Source organism: Dryas octopetala, chromosome 2 (genome assembly GCF_963921425.1).
Source record: "Dryas octopetala chromosome 2, drDryOcto1.1, whole genome shotgun sequence".
NCBI lineage: Eukaryota > Viridiplantae > Streptophyta > Magnoliopsida > Rosales > Rosaceae > Dryas > Dryas octopetala.
Genome location: NC_141367.1, coordinates 3,126,279 through 3,144,476, shown reverse-complemented (window position 1 = coordinate 3,144,476; position 18,198 = coordinate 3,126,279). Strand labels below are relative to the sequence as shown.

The 18,198-nt window shown below is 37.6% G+C and overlaps 1 long non-coding RNA gene across 5 annotated transcripts; it reads left to right on the top strand.

The window, feature by feature from the left end:
• The first annotated feature begins 456 nt into the window (after nt 1–456).
• LOC147292518 (uncharacterized) lies at nt 457–2,985 on the top strand. Of its 5 annotated transcripts, none has more exons than XR_015120613.1 (6): nt 457–890; nt 1,101–1,197; nt 1,323–1,358; nt 1,458–1,528; nt 1,639–2,373; nt 2,789–2,985. It is a non-coding gene; the product is annotated as an uncharacterized LOC147292518 (long non-coding RNA). The 5 variants fall into 5 exon arrangements; XR_015120612.1 differs by having other exon boundaries at nt 1,639–2,428; XR_015120611.1 differs by having other exon boundaries at nt 1,639–2,442.
• The last annotated feature ends 15,213 nt before the right edge of the window (nt 2,986–18,198 follow it).

Here is an 18,198-nt window from a genome sequence, read left to right as displayed (position 1 = left end):
TTTATAGAGATTTAATTGTGATTAAAATGATTTTTGGTGATTAAATTTAAGTCATGAAGGATTTATTGGGAAATATTTTGAAGCATTTTAAATTAAGTTGAATAAGTTTCAGAGACTCAAAGTTTGAACTTGAAAGATAGGAAAATAGTACAAGACAAGAGGAACCCATAGGAATTTACGGAACATTTTTTCGGACCTCGGATCCATTATTGGTGAATTGATTAAGATGTGGACGGTTATGCCCTTAACAAAAAAATTTTGGGTTTCCAAAGGGGTTTTATTGAAAAGTAATTTTAAAAATTACTATCTATGCATGGTTGGAAGTGCTTGTGCTCACGAACGTCTAAGCAAAAACGGATCGCGATTCGGAGTTACATAGACAAAATTATGGGCGTTTGAAGTTAGAGGGCATTATGGTAATTTGTCGATCAGCCATTTTAAAACCCAGCTGACCCCTTCTCTCTCGCGCAGGCAGCTGCCCCTCACTCTCCAGAAAATTCCTCCCGTTTTGACCATCACCCTCCCAAATTTGACCGGCCCAAATTTCTTCGTACGACGTCCGATTGACGCAATCTTGGTGGCTATGGCTTCGTATCGACTTCCTCTTTCTTTTGGTATATCACACGTCCCTTGTCTCACTCTTTTCTGAGCGAATCGAAGGTCGAAAGGTGACGCCCCCAATGACATTTTTTTGCCGATTTCCAACGACTTCGGCCACCATTCATGGAGTTCTTGGCATGGATCTTCTTCTCTCTTCATGGACTTCCAGTTCCAGGTCACCATTTATGTTTTAATTCAGTATTCTGAGAGTTGCCATTAAAGCCACCAAAGGTGCTGCAAATGCAAGGTGTGTTCCGGCCATTTCCAGCCACCTTTTGAGGTCGACCAAGGTATAAAAGTTGCTCCTATCGTCGTTATCTACATATTCTTATATTTGTTTCGAGCATCTGAAAAGTTTGGGAAACGGCCACTATTCACTGCCGGCAGCCACCGCGGGACCACCGCGCGTGGCGGCGACTGGAGTGGTTTTGAGCAGGTTTCGACCCTCTCCCACCTCCTAGGACTATTTTTAGATTCCTAATGACCTGGTTGATTTTTAGGTGGATTGAAAGCTGATGGAGAATTCGAATCGGAAATCGAATCTTGAACGCACGTCTTAGCGATATGGAACCGACTCCCGGATAAGCACCGGCTAAGGTATAAACTGTAACTTTCTTTTACGTAATTGATTTGGTGATTTAGATTAAGAGTGAAGTGAGTTGGATAATTAAGGTTAATCGGAGATTGATTTACAGTTATTGTTTGGTTTTTGGATTAATTAGGTGACCGAGTCGCGAAGGTTATAACACGCGAGAAAGGTATAATTCGTATCCGTCTAATTTGGGATATTTTTGTTTTATGAGTGGATCGACTGTAATTGAGTTAGACTGATGGTTGGTTGTTATTTGTGAATTAAGGATGTTTGAAAAGCTCGAATATATGATCGATCAGTTACCAAACATGGAATCTAATTGAAAAAGTGGTTTAGGTAAGTTTTCGATACGGGTTTGACTCATTTGGTTTAATTTATACTAGTTGCATTAATTCTAGAGTGGGATTAATGTTTGGCATATCTAATGAGCGATACTTTTGAATTAGGTTGATGGAGCTTCGTCTCTTGATTACCGTTAGTGGCAAACAAGTGAGGGTTTGTGATATGGAAACAAATCCAAAAAATAAAAAGGTTGAGCATAACTCGGCAAATACTGTGAGCAAACTTTTGGTTTCCGAAATGTTTTGCACATTTTATAATTTAATTATTTTCTTGATTTAATCCAGCATGGTTTTAATTCAAAGAGTTTGTGAGTGAACTTTGGTTTTCAAATAAATTTATTGAAGTTACATTGATTGAATTATGTTATTATCTTGAATCCGGTTTGAAATATGGTAGATGGTGTTGGATTTGAATTTCAAATATTTTCATGAATAAGTTTAAAACATACAGTTACATATTAATTTATTTGATCGAGTTAATGGGTTTTGGAAGGAATTCTAACTCTTATTTTACGCACACGGTTTATTTCATACTTTGGTTATGGTCAAAAAGATTTGATTGGTTTTGTGTATTTTGAAATTTATTTATTGAGGGCTATTTTACTAATTGTGGTTATGCATTCTGGTTTGAGGATTTAAGTTATGAGAATGTTATAAGGATATTTTTCTATCGGTAGAAAAAGAAATTTTGTTTGATTTTGGAAATAGTTTCAAACCACCTTCTCAGTACTTTCCAGGTTATCGGATTCGATGCGTCTTTGGGACCCATTACAGCACACACATTAGGTTTTGGGCTGTGTGTCGTGATGCTTAGCCCTTTGGGAGTGGCTCTACATGCACGTAAGACAGGATTTCTGGCTTTGCATGCATATGACAGATTCTCGGCTCTGCGCATGTATGACAGACTTTGTGGGTAACTGATTTGGTGTGAATATTTTTAAAATGTATCAAAGGGTTTTATTTTGATTATTTACCTCACATCTAGAGTTTATTCAAATTATTAGTGTTTGATTTTCCTGAATAAAATTAATTTATATTTCAGTTGTTTTATTTTGTTGTGTTAGAAGCCTTGAATATTTTATGAAAGCGTTTCAAAACTAGGAGATTTCAAAGAGTGACGTGAGGTCTTAGAGGAGATTTGATTTTAAAGCAATTTGAAAGGATGAATAACTTAAATGCTTTGTTTCTATATTTTGTCCACTCACTAAGAGTTATCTCACATTTTCTTTATTTTGTTTATAACGTTTCCCCCCAGGTATTATAGATCACTGAGGTTGGGCCGTATCACGTCGATGCATGACTTTCAGATCTTCGGCGCCATTTCTCTTAAGTTGAGGAATTAACTTTTATATTGTAAAGGAAGTTTAGTTACGCTCTAATTATCATGTGCTTTGGTGAATAAGAATTTATTGTTTTGGCATTGTGAGTGGGTCTAAGACAGTGGTTGTTGAATTTTAGAAGTGTTATTTACAGGTTTATAAATTTTTGAGTTAGTCCAAGTTCAGGGGAAGTTTTACCGAATTTTCGATAGGATTTTTCCTTGACTTTGGATCCCACAAGACCACTCTGGATTTTAGGGTGGAATCCGTGGGTGGTCTTGTCAAATGAGTGGTCGGGCGGGTATATGGAGTGAGTGAAACATTTCGATCAAACTTGCCAATTTTAGTCTGATAGGATTTATTCTGATCGACTTGGTAGAAATTTTCTTCGGATCGAATTTATTCCACTCAATGTCTTGGGTATCAAATAAATTCTGTTTGACAATTAAAAGAGACAAGCAGCCTGATAGAAATAAATTTCGATCGATTTTGAGTTGATCAATTTTGTTTTGGTCCAATTGATTTTAGAAAGGGATTAATACCATTTTGCTCCCCCGACTATTACACTTGTATCAGTTTGCTCCCCAGACTTCTAATTTGGAAAATTAAGGACTCTGACTTTTTCAATTTTGCTAATTGAGGTTCTTTTGTCAATTTACACATTTTTTATCCAAATCTTTGAGGGCAAAATGGTCCCTTCCAATTAGATCTTATCATTTTTTCCTCATGCATCATTTTTCCTCTTTTATTTCTTGCTAAATTTTGCTTGATCATCTCGACATTTTAGATGAAAAATGTATAAAATGACGGAATAACCTTAATTGGCAAAATTGAAAAAGTCAGGGTCCTTAATTTTTCAAATTAGAAGTCTGGGGAGCAAACTGATACATGTGTAATAGTCTGGGGAGCAAAATGACATTAATCCCTTTTAGAAATGATGGTCGACCTCATGATGGGATGTTCCAATTGATTTTATAATGTTAATCAGATTGGTTAAAAAATTCATTTAAATCAACTTTGGCTCAAATAAATTTCGATTGATTTTTCGATCGGAATCGTTATCAAAATGAAATATATATATATATATCGGCCCGATTAATGTAATAAGTGAGGACAAATATTAATTTCAAGCAAGTGAAATAATTCTGGCCTAGTTTGAGGCAAGAAAAACATCTTTGTACCATCTAAACTGAGACTAAGTGGAACATTTTAGGTTCATCAGAACTTCTCTAGACCTGTCATGTTGCAGATCTATTGTTCCTACAAAATGAAGAGTAATAGTGTAAACCAAAGTATTTTCCCATGCATGTTGGTAATCAAAATAACTGTACAAGTTTGGAAATAGTTTTGGGTTTCTGAAACGTCTTTTAGACATTGGGTTGAGACCCTAATCTTTCCATAAAAGCACCTTTAAGATGTACATCTGGGAGAATCCAATGATCCTTTTAGAATCATTTATGTAATTGTGGGTTATTTTAACTGATCCAGTCTCAACTAAGATGGATTCACAGTAGAACTAGTTTTTACCCTCAAATTTAGGGTGCAAATGGCCTATCAAGTACATCATAGCTACTTCAGCTGGATTTGATTCTGCATAAATGTCTTCAATGGATCAAGTACATCATAGCTACTTCAGCTGGATTTGATTCTACATGAATGTCTTCAATGGGTCCAAGAGGGATTTCCATTGCAGGTAGGTAAGGAGACCTTTTAGGTTCCTCTTCTTCTGCTATTTGTTCACTTTTTCTTTCTAGGGGACCTGTGGTCCCTGGTTTGGTTGTTGTGATGCCGCGATGGTGGAGGTGTTTTGTTCATCTTGCTTATCATTCCCCTGTAAAAATTCACGAGTCAGGAAATCTGGGAGATAATTATTTTCTTCTTTTATATATTCAATTTGTAAGTCAAAAACAGATAATATGGTCTGTCATCTAGCAAATATTTGTTTAGAAGCTATATTTTTAACATCTTTAGTTAAAACATCTTTAGCTACCTTACAATCTACCCTTATTAAAAATGGTTGATTTAGGAGGTCACTTTCAAATTTAGTTACACAGAGAACAATAGCAAAGATTTCTTTCTTAATTGTTGAGTAATTTTGCTAGGCTTGTTTCCAATTACCAGAAGTAAATCTTACCAGTTTTTTCTTACCATTAATCCTTTGTTTAAGGATTCCACCATACCCTTGTTCTAAGGCATCAGTTTCTACTACCTTAAAAGCTTCAGGGATAGGTATGGAAAGACATAGAAGTTCCTTGGCTTTGGCCTTAAGCCTTTTAACTGCCATTGTGTGCTCTTGTGACCATGGTAAAGGATTTTTCTTCAGTCTCTGCTGTACCAACTTGTTGTCTTTAGCCAAGTTTTGATAGAAGTCTACTATGTAATTCAGGCTTCCTAAGAATCTTTGGAGCTGAGTTTTCTCTTTAAGCTCATCAGGGAATTTTTCCGCAAAAACAATTGCCCTGTCAATGGGAATTATAGTGCCATGAAAGATATTATGGCCTAAGAACCTAATGTAACGACCCGACCCAAAGTTGACTTTTAAAAATAATGGACTTTCGTCTTTGACTTTAGGCACGTTGAAAAGGTCTCGAGTCCACGAGTTCGTAGACACGCGGCACGCGTCAATCGGAGTTACGGTTTAAAAGATATGGATGTTTGAAGCAAGGGGCAATTTCGTAAAATGGACAAATTGGGTTTAAAAATTTAATTTTTCTAGAAGTTTCTCCCTCTTTCTAGAATATTCTCTCTCTCATTATTTACATCTCTCTCCCCGCACTCTCTCTCTCCTCTCCCCCCGTGCCAGTCTCTCTCGCCCCTCACCCTCGCCGCGCCTGTCACCGGCGCGTGACGGCGTGTCCGACGGCGGCTGGGCTCGGGTTTTAGCCTGCCGCCATCGCCTCCATCCCCTCTCTCTCCCTATGGACTCCATTCCACCAACCGATCACCCACGACGGAGAAACGACACAAAATAGGGCTGAGCCACCCCGCCGGCGATCTGTGTTTTTCGACGAAGTTGTGGCGCCGGACCACCTAGGTTCTCTTCCCCAGGCCACGGCGAGTCTGCCCATGACCTTCCCTCACGACGGTGACGCTCCACGACGACGATTCGACGCCACAAGGGTTGCGGCTGCACCACCGCGATTCCACTGTTCCGGCAGAAATTGGATGGCCGGACCTACTGGGCTTTGTTGCCCTCGTCATGGTGAGTTCAACCATGGTCTCCGTTCGTCCATACGAGGCTCCACGACGGAGCAATGAGCTCGGGAAGCCAAGCCAGCCGCCGGCTTCCGCCGCCGATTCCGGCGTTTCCGGCGAAAATTGGCCATCGATCCAGTTGACAAAATCGATCCTCTAGGTACGGGTAATCTTTCCCCTAAGGTGTTGATGTTCAATTTTAAGATTTTAGAAATTCAATTTTATGGTTTATGTTATTTTCGAATATCTTGAAATTGGACTCAAATTCGTGTTGTTTTTGTGCAATTAAAGGTTCAATTATATGATTAGGTTTGTTTGGAGTTGAATTTGGGTATTTTTAAGTTTGTGCCGCCGCTGCCACTGTCGGCTCCGCCACTTGTGGCGGCGGGTCGGGTGATTTTTCCTTGTCAATCAGCCTCCCCAGGACATCTAAAGGCCAATTCTAGGGTTTGTTTGCATATTGGTGAGTGTTTGTGTGTTGTTAGGGCTGGGCAGCCACCGTGCGTTGTGGTTACCGTCCATTTCGGCCGTTGAACGGAAGTTGTGAACTCTGAATATTTAAATGTTGGTTGTCTGGTCTTAACAGGTACATGGGCTCGAGAAATCTCATTCACGATGTCGTTATGCTGCCGGATTTGGTATCCGAGCAATGGCACCGTGAAGGATATTTCTGTCTTTTACGTAGATAAATTGTGAGTGAAACGTATCGGTCTTTTAATGTAGAGTACCGTTAATAAATCGTCGGTTTTGTGTGAGTTGATGCTTTATGTTAAAGGAAGCCCAGTATAGGGTTCAGACCATGAGAAGGAATTGACGAAAATTGAGACTAAGGGATTAAGTGAGGATTTAGCAATTATCATACAATAGACTGTGAGTAGGAATGAAAAACAAGTGAGGAAGGGTCGTGAGAAGGGATCAATTTCAGAAAGGTTTCAGTATAGTTCAGGGTAGACTGTGAGTGGACTTTATTTTGCAAATGCTTTTCTAAATTCATGATTTATTTATGTGGTTATTGAATTTGTTTGAGAGATAATAGAGGTTGAATTGGATCTGTGATTTGGAAGTGCTTTCTTAAATTATGGATTTATTATTTGGTTATCATGAGTCTTGAATTAGAAATATTGATTTGAGTTACGAATTTTATGAAGATAAATGAGCAACTTTAAACCGTCATATTAGTACCCCCTTCAGCAGGTACATAATTGCTCTGCACTCGCCTAGAGATGACTCGGCGGTGTATGACCAGCATAGGTACATAATTGCTTTGCACTCGCCTAGAGATGACTCGGCGGTGTATGACCAGCACAGGTGTATATTTGCTCTGCACTCGCCTAGAGATGACTCGGCGGTGTATGACCAGCATAGGTACATAATTGCTCTGCACTCGCCTAGAGATGACTCGGCGGTGTATGACCAGCACAGGTACATAATTGCTCTGCACTCGCCTAGAGATGACTCGGCGGTGTATGACCAGCACAGGTGTATATTTGCTCTGCACTTGCCTAGAGATGACTCGGCAGTGTATGACCAGCAGTTTCCCGGGTACTAGTGTGGCGTGAGATTTCAGTTTGTGGAGCATTTTGAGAAATGAAATTACAACAGTAAATATTTTAAATGACAGTTTCAGTAGAGTTTTGTGTTTTTATTTCAGTTATTTTAACAGTTTTACAACTTGAAAATACTATTTAATCTTCAGAGTTCGAACCACAAATTTGAGATGACTTAAAAATGGATTTGAGAAATAGTTTTAAAGTTGGAGGGTTTCAAAGAGCGTCGTGAGTGAAATTGGATGGATGATTGGTGGTGGAATGTTTTGTGATTAAGTAATTATGGATATTTTGTGGATTGTTTTTGAGTTTGAGGATTGAGAAAATTATTGAGGACAATTATTATGTCACTTCACTCATACGAGCTCTAGTGAGCTTACCGGGTTTGTCGTATAACCTTGTACACCATGGATGTGGTGTATGATTTGTGTTTTTGCAGGTTAAGCAGGCTGAGAAAGCAGTGGGGAGAAGACGATGCAGTGGGATCCAAAGAGATTTATTTAATTGTTTTTACTAAGTGGTTTGTTTAAAATGTTTTTGACAGAATTATATTTACTTACGTTGTTGTGCATGGCTCAAAAGTAAGAGAAAACAGATTTAACAGTTTGATGTTCAGTATTTTCATGGGCCCGAGGTTCGGGGTGTTTCAATTAGGGTGTGGATTGCAAGACCCAGGGACCAAGACCCTGAGTAGGCGGCTGCGCGAGGCAGTGGCGAGCTACCAGGTGAGGAGAAGTGAGTGATCCCACATTGCCCGGGTGAGGAATGTTTAATGTTGATGTTACAGAAGGTTTGAGAAACCAGTTTGAGAAATAAAATGATTTTCAAGTGATTCCAGAAATGTATTTTATTTGAGTCATGAAAATGTTTGAGAAAGTTTTGAGAAATGTCCCATGCACTGTCATCGTCTCTCTGCTCCTCAGCAAGTTCAGGAAAGTTGGAAGTTTGAGACTTAGTATGAGATTTGAAGTTAGAAAAGTTGGAAGGTTGAGTAAGTTTATTAATAAGAGACCAGAGAGTCAATCAGAGTGGCGCAGCGGAAGCATGGTGAGACTTGAACAAATCACGTTGGCACGTGGTCAATAGAGGGATCAGCGAGGTTGATAGGAGATACGAGTTTGGGCATCACTTTTTTGTTACGATATATGCTAAATTTCGAGGACGAAATTTTTGTAAGGGGGGAAGGTTGTAACGACCCGACCCAAAGTTGACTTTTAAAAATAATGGACTTTCGTCTTTGACTTTAGGCACGTTGAAAAGGTCTCGAGTCCACGAGTTCGTAGACACGCGGCACGCGTCAATCGGAGTTACGGTTTAAAAGATATGGGTGTTTGAAGCGAGGGGCAATTTCGTAAAATGGACAAATTGGGTTTAAAAATTTAATTTTTCTAGAAGTTTCTCCCTCTTTCTAGAATATTCTCTCTTTCATTATTTACATCTCTCTCCCCGCACTCTCTCTCTCCTCTCCCCCCGTGCCAGTCTCTCTCGCCCCTCACCCTCGCCGCGCCTGTCACCGGCGCGTGACGGCGTGTCCGACGGCGGCTGGGCTCGGGTTTTAGCCTGCCGCCATCGCCTCCATCCCCTCTCTCTCCCTATGGACTCCATTCCACCGGCCGATCACCCACGACGGAGAAACGACACAAAATAGGGCCGAGCCACCCCGCCGGCGATATGTGTTTTTCGACGAAGTTGTGGCGCCGGACCACCTGGGTTCTCTTCCCCAGGCCACGTCGAGTCTGCCCATGACCTTCCCTCACGACGGTGACGCTCCACGACGACGATTCGACGCCACAAGGGTTGCGGCTGCACCACCGCGATTCCACTGTTTCGGCAGAAATTGGATGGCCGGACCTACTGGGCTTTGTTGCCCTCGTCATGGTGAGTTCAACCATGGTCTCCGTTCGTCCATACGAGGCTCCACGACGGAGCAATGAGCTCGGGAAGCCAAGCCAGCTGCCGGCTTCCGCCGCCGATTCCGGCGTTTCCGGCGAAAATTGGCCATCGATCCAGTTGACAAAATCGATCCTCTAGGTACGGGTAATCTTTCCCCTAAGGTGTTGATGTTCAATTTTAAGATTTTAGAAATTCGATTTTATGGTTTATGTTATTTTCGAATATCTTGAAATTGGACTCAAATTCATGTTGTTTTTGTGCAATTAAAGGTTCAATTATATGATTAGGATTGTTTGGAGTTGAATTTGGGTATTTTTAAGTTTGTGCCGCCGCTGCCACTGTCGGCTCCGCCACTTGTGGCGGCGGGTCGGGTGATTTTTCCTTGTCAATCAGCCTCCCCAGGACATCTAAAGGCCAATTCTAGGGTTTGTTTGCATATTGGTGAGTGTTTGTGTGTTGTTAGGGCTGGGCAGCCACCGTGCGTGGTGGTTACCGTCCATTTCGGTCGTTGAACGGAAGTTGTGAACTCTGAATATTTAAATGTTGGTTGTCTGGTCTTAACAGGTACATGGGCTCGGGAAATCTCATTCACGATGCCGTTATGCTGCCGGATTTGGTATCCGAGCAATGGCACCGTGAAGGATATTTCTGTCTTTTACGTAGATAAATTGTGAGTGAAACGTATCGGTCTTTTAATGTAGAGTACCGTTAATAAATCGTCGGTTTTGTGTGAGTTGATGCTTTATGTTAAAGAAAGCCCAGTATAGGGTTCAGACCATGAGAAGGAATTGACGAAAATTGAGACTAAGGGATTAAGTGAGGATTTAGCAATTATCATACAATAGACTGTGAGTAGGAATGAAAAACAAGTGAGGAAGGGTCGTGAGTAGGGATCAATTTCAGAAAGGTTTCAGTATAGTTCAGGGTAGACTGTGAGTGGACTTTATTTTGCAAATGCTTTTCTAAATTCATGATTTATTTATGTGGTTATTGAATTTGTTTGAAAGATAATAGAGGTTGAATTGGATCTGTGATTTGGAAGTGCTTTCTTAAATTATGATTTTATTATTTGGTTATCATGAGTCTTGAATTAGAAATATTGATTTGAGTTACGAATTTTATGAAGATAAATGAGCAGTTTTAAACCGTCATATTAGTACCCCCTTCAGCAGGTACATAATTGCTCTGCACTCGCCTAGAGATGACTCGGCGGTGTATGACCAGCACAGGTGTATATTTGCTCTGCACTTGCCTAGAGATGACTCGGCAGTGTATGACCAGCAGTTTCCCGGGTACTAGTGTGGCGTGAGATTTCAGTTTGTGGAGCATTTTGAGAAATGAAATTACAACAGTAAATATTTTAAATGACAGTTTCAGTAGAGTTTTGTGTTTTTATTTCAGTTATTTTAACAGTTTTACAACTTGAAAATACTATTTAATCTTCAGAGTTCGAACCACAGATTTGAGATGACTTAAAAATGGATTTGAGAAATAGTTTTAAAGTTGGAGGGTTTCAAAGAGCGTCGTGAGTGAAATTGGATGGATGATTGGTGGTGGAATGTTTTGTGATTAAGTAATTATGGATATTTTGTGGATTGTTTTTGAGTTTGGGGATTGAGAAAATTATTGAGGACAATTATTATGTCACTTCACTCATACGAGCTCTAGTGAGCTTACCGGGTTTGTCGTATAACCTGGTACACCATGGATGTGGTGTATGATTTGTGTTTTTGCAGGTTAAGCAGGCTGAGAAAGCAGTGGGGAGAAGACGATGCAGTGGGATCCAGAGAGATTTATTTAATTGTTTTTACTAAGTGGTTTGTTTAAAATGTTTTTGACAGAATTATATTTACTTACGTTGTTGTGCATGGCTCAAAAGTAAGAGAAAACAGATTTAACAGTTTGATGTTCAGTATTTTCATGGGCCCGAGGTTCGGGGTGTTTCACCTAATCTTTACCTGAAAAATCTTCATTTTTTTGGCAGAGATTACCAGACCAACGTCCATAATAATTTTTTGGAATATCTTCAAATGTTTAACATGTTGTTCAAAAGAATTTGAGTAGACCAAAACATCATCAATGTAAACAATAGTAAATGAGGAGTAAGGGTTAAAAATTTCATTCATGATATTTTGGAATTCTGATAGGGCATTCTTTAGCCCAAATGGCATTACATTCCATTCGTAATGACCAAAAGGAACTGTAAATGCAGTTTTATATCTTTCATCTTTAATCTGGGTTTGCAAGTATGCATATTTCATATCAAACTTTGAGAAAATAGTAGAATTACATAACCTACTTAATAAGTCCCTTTTGTTTGGTAAAGGATACATGATCCACCTAAGGATTTTGTTAAGAGGCTTGTAATTGATTAATAACCTGGGAACTCCTTTTTCGATCTCTGCGGCCTTTTCAACATAAAAGCTAGGACAACTCTAAGGAGAAGAACTCTTCATGATTAGCCCTTTCTTTAAGAGATCATTTCTCTCTGTTTTACATAACTCCAAATGGTTACTATTCATTTGAATAGGCCTTGCCTTGGTAGGAATCTGGGACTCCTTAAAATTTGGCTCATAAGGCAATGCAACTATGTGCTGTTTCCTGTTTTAAAAAGCATTAGGTAAATCAGCACATACTTACCTTTTTAAGATTTCTTCAATTGTCTTTACCTGATTCTGGGCTTGAGGAGTATTAAGAGTTTGTTCAATATGTTTATACTGGACTTCTTCTTTTAAGGAAAAGAGAAACCTTTCTTTTCCTTTGATTTTGTCTTTGATGATATTGATGTATTTAACATGGGGTTCTTGAATAAATTGAAATTTTATAATGGAACCTTTAATTCCTGCTTCTGTAACCTACATAGGATATAGCATAAATACAAAAGAGATTAATCCTATGATGAAATGGTATCAGAGCCAGTTAAAAGGTAGTTGGTAATCATAGTCCCTGGAGTGGTCTTAATCCACCGATTACAAACATTGATCGACAACACTTTGCTCTTTTAATTCCAGCTTGATTGTTTTACTTACTAGTAGCAGTGGGTGGGAGTCCGTTTAGCCAAGGTAAGGAGTTGAGGACGTAGATCACTATTGTTCATGTTGACATTTCGTAAAAAATCAATCTGTTTTAAAATGGCAAATTTGTTTAGGTCACTATCTCGTAAGTCTGATGGATGTGGATCCAGTGAAGTCATGAGGATAAAAAATACTGAAGAAGTACGTAGTAATGAAAGACTATGAAAAACATTTATAGAACTGGAAAATCCCTAAAGTTCCAATTTATGATATTTATAGAAAAGAATCATTTTCTTTTAAAAGCGATTATGTTATTAAAACCTGTGAAAGAACTGTTGCTATTTCTGATGCTCATGAAAATTTTCAGTTGTTTTCACCATAAATGCTTAAGGAGCATTAAAAAAGAGATTTTCAATATCTACATATAGGATTAGTACAGGTTGCTGTAAAACCTTTAACAAGAACTGGACTTAAGACTTTTGTTCTCATTTGTGTTAGAGACTGTAGACACAATATGTTTTCTGATTCCCTCTTAGGTGTGGTTGAATCTTCTCTATGCGATGGGCCAATTTTCATTAATTGTTTCCCAAATTTCTCAATATCTCTTGCAGATGAAGGAGCCTTAAAGGCTTTAACTTTGAATATCCAAACCCAAGGATTTGATATGATTCCAGGTTCACAAAATATGGCGGTAGTTTATCGGATTTACTACAAGACCATGAATACTTTGTGCCCTGAAGCTCATAACCTAGAATCCAAATGTAAGACCACATTGTTTCAGGCAAACTTAGGAAAGACTAATGTAGTCGTACCTAAAACCATTATGTGGAATGAAATCTCCCTTCTTGAAAGATGGACACTTCAGAACCAAGTGCCCATTAGACCTTTAGAAAACCAAGATGTCGAACAAATCATAGAACACCAGGATGGTGATGTTGAAATTAGATTTTCCTCTAATAGGTCAACAAGAATTGGAAGAACAAGCATCAGTTCACGAGGTGAGTCTTCTAGACCCACTAGTGCTAGAAATTCCTTTCTGGCAGAAACAGAACATAATAAAATAATCATGGGGGGAGTAACACAGTCAAAAAATCAGGTTAACCAACCATGGTATAGAGTGGAGACACCAAAGTCTGAAAATACAGAAACTCGTCCAAACCAAGTCAAGAGACCTCAATCTCCAACTTTCTCATACATAGAAGGAGACCTCTATGTTAATGTCTTACAAATAGAACACCCCTTGGAAATTGACCATGAACTCTTACAACAAGAATTTATGAGTCAAAAGAATACTTCTAAAAGAGAATGGTTTGAGCAAACCTTTTGCTCAAAACAAAAAGAAGTTTTACATAGAGCCTACAATGCTAATATAACAAGACACAGAAGGCATATAGCTTTCTTTGCTTGGTTCGAAGGATTCGCTAGAAGAAACAAGTTATAAGAATATGAGAAAGTCATTAATACTTTAGAAAGTCCCTTCAAGAATTACATGACAAAAAAGGGAAAGACGGTAAGGTCAATCCACCCACTAGCAGAAGCCTTAGATGTTAATGGAGGAACAACTTCTCCATTTAAAGTTGATCAATTGTCAAGAGTTGACAAAGTTACTACAGAACATTCTCCAAATGTTTTGTCTCAAGGAAATTACACTAATTTGTATCTACAATCCTTAGGAACCCAAACCTCCAGGATAGAGGATTCAATTAAAAAATTAAACCCCAAAGAAATTACTTTCAAGGTAGAAAGTTCAAAATCCCTTAACCAACCCCAGGGAGTAATGTTCAAACCACCACCTAAATTAGAAAACTACAAAATGAAAGGACCAATCACTCAACAGAAAGATGTAATGGAAGAGATAGTTGAAAGGCTGTCTAAATTAGATATAAAAAAGGGACCAATTGTTAATGTCTTATCTAAAGAAGAATCAGAAATAGAAGATTTACAGCAAATCTTCTTAAACCAGCCAGAAGAATCTCATCCCCAAGTAAACAAAATATCTTTTAAAAGAAACCCAATACCTATGGCCCCTGCCCGAAATTATTATTACAGGCCAACACCTGTTGATATGGGATTCGAAGAAAACTTTCACTATGACACAGCAAGATTTGACGATGGGTCTATAGTTGAATGGAATATTGATGGCCGAACTGAATACCAAATAGTTGATACTATTCGCCATATCTTGATGTATGCTGCAACAGGTAAAGCTGCAGGTAATTTAGATAGCCAGGTGGCTTCAGCCATCGTCACGGGATTCTCAGGTCAATTAAGAGGTTGGGGGGATTTCTTAAAAGAAGAAACTAGAATGAGATCCTTTATGGGGTAAACACTTTGGTTTACACTATTACACTTCATTTTGTAGGAACAATAGATCTGCAACATGACAGGTCTAGAGAAGTTCTGATGAACCTAAAATGTTCCACTTTGTCCCAGTTTAGATGGTACAAAGATGTTTTTCTTGCCAAGGTTTTTACCATAGATGATTGCCATCAAGAATTCTGGAAGGAAAAGTTTGTGTCTGGTCCCTCTTTATTTGCCGAAAAGGTTAGAAACAGGTTTAAAACAAAAAAATGGAGAAAGGATTCCTTATAGACATATTACTTTTGGAAGGTTAATCTCGGAAATTTGTGCTGAGGGTCTAGCTTTATGTACAGACATGAAGCTCAAAAAACAATTAGAAAAGGAAAAGTCCTCTAGGGGAAAAGAAATGGGAGATTTTTGCGAGCAATTTGGGTTTTCCAAAATCCCAAAAAACTTGAAAAGAAAATCAGGAGGAAAAACCTATAGGAAGTATCCAAGGTGTAAGCAAACCTGGAAAGATGATTTTAAAAATGATACATTTCTTAAGAAGAAAAATAAAAGGTTTTCAAAAATTAAATCTACAAGGTTTAAAAATAAAAAGCCACCAACTTGTTGTAAATGTGGAAAAATTAGGCATTATAAAAATGATGGCAGGGTCAAAGATAAAGTTAACTCTCTACAAATCGATGAAGATCTAAAAGAAGAACATCTCAGTATCCTTCTAAATTCAGAAAGCTCCTCTAATGAAGAGGTGTTAGGTTTAGAAGATAGTGAACCAGAAAGTGTCACAAGTTCAAGCAGTCAAGACTCAGAGACATATTGCATCTGTAAAAGAATCAAGAGTATGGAGGTAAATGTCTTAACTAACCAAGATAACCTTCTCCTGGACCTTATTGATAAAATAGAAGATCCTACCCAAAAAAGAATTGCCCTAGAAAAAATATCTAGGAATAATTAAAGAACCACAAAAGAGAAAAGAAAATGCTTTCACTTCCCCTATTGAACCATACAATTTCCAAAGCATTTTAGAAAGATTAAGTGCTTCCAAAAACAGAGTCAGTCAAGAAACTACAATCCCATATCTTAAGAGGGAAATGCAGCAGGTTAAAGAAGAAATCAAAGACCTAAAAGGAAGAGTCAATGCCCTGGAGTTGTCCAAACTCTCATAACACTTTGAAGAACAAGGATTCGAAGATGAATCCTCCAAAGAGATAGAACGAATCAAAGGGAAAAAGGTAAGAGATTTTGACTTGTGAAATGAAGGCATGACTAGCCTAAATTATATCAACCAAATTGATAAGGTCTTTTCCCAAAGATGGTTTGTTGAAATAAATATTTTGATAAACCAAAATTATGAATTTTCAACCATAGCCTTAATGGACTCAGGAGCAGATTTAAACTGCTTTCAAGAAGGCTTAGTTCCAACTAAATATTTTTCGAAGACTACCCAAACCTTAAATGCAGCTAATGGGAAAAGAATGTAGATAGATTATAAGTTGTCAAATGCAGCAGTCTGCAATGATGGGATTTGCCTAGAAACACCCTTTCGAGTTAAGACTCCGCTCACAATTAGAATCCAAGTTGAAGTCTTTGCTTTGAGAGGAACTCATAAATTAAATGAAAGATCAATACAAATCCTACCAAGGAAAGAATTCGGAAAGTCTTGAAGACTAAGTATCCGGACTAGACCAAGAAGCCAAAACATTCAAGTAAAGAGTCCAAGTTAGGAAAGGATTCTGCTCAGTAATCAATGCACAAGATCGTGTGATTATCAAGTAAGAATCAACCAAGAATCCAATTGAATCTTGAATTCAAGAGAGTTCAAATCTCATCCATACAAGGAGTTTAGAGAGAATTATGGGCCAAGTAATGGCCCATTGATGTCCAAACCCTTATAAATAGAGGTATTCGAGAAAGAGGATACACACATTTAACATTCAACACACTCAGACACCATGTCTACCTAATTTAGTCCCCCATAGTCTTTGTTCTAGTTTTTTGCTCTATTAATGCCTTTGCAAAGCCTTAGTATCGATTTAGTTTTCTTGTCCATTTACTTTCAAGTACTTTAGTTTTTGTTCTTGCTCTTCAATTCAATTTCAATACAATTGACTTTATATTTTCCGCACTATTTACGTTTTCGTTCTTCAATTCTCTTTATATTTGATGTTTTTTACTTTTCTTGCAATTGATTTAAAAGCCTTATTTACGTTCTCAATTTCATCCATGCTCTTTTATTGTTTGTTACAAAGCCAAGCCCCCAAGGTAGAAAATAACCTAGGCCGAGAGCAGTTCCTAACTCGGCCGATCAATCATTTGATAATAATAAGTTCAAGTGCAATAACTCAATCCAACCACATTCTTATTCTGATCAAGCCAAAACTTGGCTTGACGGTGGCACGCCTCGCACTCATACACAAACAGACCAAAGTTTGATTAGGGTTTAGGGTTTAGGCTATACCAAAGTTTGATTCAGGCTAACCTTGGCTAAAAACAAGTGAACAACTACAATATATTGCATATATATGGTAATTAACTACATCTAAAAAAAAAAAAAAGACTACATCTCAGTTAAAACATTGCAGGTACATTATGTATCCTCAATAAAAATGCTAACATTAAATCTTAAATCGATAAATTATCTAAAATATACTTAAACATCCTATAAAAAATTGTAATAAACCCAAAAAATTAAGATTCAAGTAGAAAAAAAAAAATTGATTGACAACTGCAGCTATAATCAAGGTATTAAATTTCATTTTTTTAGGGTGCCGAAATCGAAACACATGTTTAATAATTTTTTGGGAAGATTTCGCCGAAATTTTTTAAATTTTCGAAATTTCGGCGAAATTTACCAAAATTTATCGAAATTTACCGAAATTTACCGAAATTTATCGAAATTATCAAAATTTTCATATTTTCTATTTTATCCAACTTCAGAAATTTACCAAAAATAGCTTGAGACTCCAAATAATTCACCGAAAAACTTTATGGACTCGTATTGATGAGTACTAATTTCCTATAACCTCAAAATAGTCAAATTGCTTTCAAAAAAATTATAAAAAAGAGAAAAAAGGAGGGGGGGTTCAGGGCATTTGGGCAATTGGAAAGAAAAAAAAATTTTGAGATTTCGTTTAGTTATTTTAAACCTTAAACTTTAATACATTTGTATATAAAAAAATAATTAAAAATATCCTAAAGGGCTTAAAACTTAATATTCTAAAAAATATAGAGTATATAAGGTTTAATGTATAGATTATAGAGTATTAGGGTATATAAAATATATAGAGTATTAGGGTTTAGATTTTAGTGTATAATTAAATTATACAGTATAAAGTATATACTAATTTTGTTTATTCATTATACTAATTTTATTTAACAGTATTTGGTCCAGCG